Source organism: Silene latifolia, chromosome 11 (assembly GCF_048544455.1).
Source record: "Silene latifolia isolate original U9 population chromosome 11, ASM4854445v1, whole genome shotgun sequence".
In the NCBI taxonomy this organism is placed as follows: Eukaryota; Viridiplantae; Streptophyta; class Magnoliopsida; order Caryophyllales; family Caryophyllaceae; genus Silene; species Silene latifolia.
In genome coordinates, this window is record NC_133536.1 from 81,075,971 (window position 1) to 81,078,916 (window position 2,946).

Here is a 2,946-nt window from a genome sequence, read left to right on the forward strand (position 1 = left end):
CGGTGTTGGTCATGTTGTTCGGCTCCTTTCGGCCGAAAATAGTGTTCCCCATCAGTCTAATGAAACAACGGACATGGGGAAGGTGGACATGATGGAGCTTTCGCTCCATAAAAGTGGTCTGGGCTAGACACCGCCAAAGCTGACGGTAGGCGTTCCTCGGGGCAGCAGTCAGGCCCGTACAGGAAAGGTCAAGTAACCTACCAAACTCCCCTAGCGTCATTGGAAAGGTCCGGTTAAACAACCGGAAGGACACAGAAGAACTATCGGGGTCAACCTCGTGTGCCCCGGGGGAGAAGGTAAAAGAGCTGAGAAACTCGAGGCTCAGCTCTAAAAAGGTACGGCCGCTCATAGTGATGAGCCCGGCCATCCCCGTGCCCCGTAGTAAGTCACAAACCGATTCGTAGATACCGAGTCTCACAAGCGCCAATTTCTCTAGAAATCGGGAGGGTACGTGCACACAACGTAGCAGGTTATAAAATTTCTTACGATGTAAAGCGTTAACGAAATGTACCTGCGGGTAGTCTGGGTGAGGGTCGAGGGAAGTGTCCCCTCGGACCGTGACCGTGCCAGAAGTAGAGGCAGCAGCTGCTGTAGAAGTGTTAGGAGCGGAAGTAGAGGTGACTGAAGCTGGCGTAGCTCGGGACTGTCTACGACCCCGGCCTCTGAAACTCAAAGCAGAAGCCCGTGCGGCGGCGGTGTGAAGAACTGTGGGGCTGCTCGAAGCGGCTGCGGATCGGCTGGCGAGTCCGCCACAGGTATAAAAGTAGAGGCTGGTGTAGAGGTAGTGGCTGCTGTGGTCACCACTGAAGAGGGACTAGCAGCAGTGCTAGCAGTGGTGGTGACCGTAGAGGAAGTGGCGACTGAATCGAGTTAGCTTGGTGAGCCGGTGGAGCAAAAGCGTACTGCCGGTGAAACTAGGAACACCGAGGTGCGGTAGTCACTAAAGTGGAGGCAGTGGCAACAGCAGGGGCCACTGTCTCAGACAAAGACGGACTAGAGGATGAACTAGTAGAGGGTAAAGAACTAGAATCCATCCTGTAAACAAAGGGTAAGGGGTATGATAAGAAATAGCGGCTAATAGTAGCTGATACAGCACGAAAAACCAGCAGAAACAACATGTGAACCCCCGTACCAGTCAAAAATTTCGACCTACAGCACATAAATCCCAACAATTCCTCAAACAAATTTGAATAGCAGCATGTAAATGGCGATAAGGCGGGCATAACAGTCAACAACAACAGTATACAAGCAACACTGAGGGGAATTAAGCCATGAAAGCAGGCAAACCCGTCTGGCAGTCAAAAAATTCGACTTAAACAACCCTAATCGCAAATTTTATGCAAAGGTCCAGATTAAGCATGTCTAAGCATCGACAGGGGTACGATAACAGTCAACAATCAGCAGCAATTTCGCAACAATGATGCTAACTAGACGAATTACAGCAGTAAAAACCAAAATGTTAGTCGAAAATTTCGACTGTCCTGGACCATATCACAAAAATCATGTAAAATTCAATTTAAACATGCAACAACAGTGAGGAAGGGGAATAGATCATCAAGCAAGACAAGTAAGGGTAAGCAAAGGCAATTAAAATCGAAAAAATTCGACTAAATCGAAATTTCGAACCCTAATTCCAATTTTTCCTCATAAATTTCAAAATAAACGAAATTAAAATACATAGAGGATGAAGGAATCACTTACTTGATGATAGAAATCCTACAAAAGCAATTAATCTTCAAATAAACAAGCAAAAGAGGCGAATTTTCGCTCGAAAAAACGCAAACCCTAACCCGCTTTAAAAACCGTGTGAACGAGCACAATCAAGGGGGAAATTAAGGGGCTTTGAAAGATTAAAATGCAAGGAAGAGATTGTAGGAGGCGGATTTGGTGATTTGGGCAAGAAAGTGGGGATTTGGGGGAGTTTATGTCGCAATTAGAGGTGTTTAGACGAAAAATTAGGGACAAATGAATGAGAATTAGGAATAAAAGAGTTTAAGTTAGAAAAACTCCCTGTGTCCTGTTAATTTCACTCGATCGAGTGGTTTTAAAGCACTCGATCGAGCACTTTGATGCTCCATCTACTCGATCGAGTAGAAATCTACTCGATCGAGAAATCCCCTTTATTGCTTTACTCGATCGACCAGATGAAGCACTCGATCGACCAATTTTTCACTCGATCGAGTACAAAAAGTACTCGATCGAGCTCTTTTCTCGCGTAAGCTCTTGAATTTCGTCAATTCTTCCTTGGAATGCGTAAAACTTCCCCAAACCTGCATAAAAACACGTGCAAAAATATCCTAAAATACCAAACACGCATAAGAACAGTCTATAGTCTTAAATCTACGCTAAACGCAGCCTATAAACTAATTGTTCTAATTAAACGCAATAAAACAAATTCAACGGAAAATTCAAAATTATCTATTACAAAGTGTTACATGGGGCATTTCCCCATTTAATTCCCAATGCAATTCAGTAGCCCCTTGAAGGGCTCCTGACTGGAGGACGTCACCTCAGCAACGTTGATTGTCCTCTTCAACTTCCATGAGCATGAATTATCATTTGAAACGGTAGGAGGGAAGTAGTTCACATCTACATAAGCGCGAAATTTCCTCGTCCTTGCTCCTCTATCACCAGCTGTAGCGTCATCATCTCCAATTTGATTGACAGTGATTGCACCATATCCCTTGACAGCTCCTTCATTGCTTTCATCTGTACCTGCAGCAAGGAAAACAGACGAACTTTCCTCCTTTTTTCTCTCAGTCTGAGGCGGAGGGGTAACAATTGCCGCACAATACTCCAAATTTTCATCTGGAGTGTCAATAATAGGATCAATAGAAGAGAGAGCATTGCAAGGCCGAGCTTGCATGGGAGCCCTCCGGGACTTAGACTGATGAAAGATCAGCTCCTCGTCCCCTACCTAAAAGGTCAAAGTCTTCCCCCCGACGT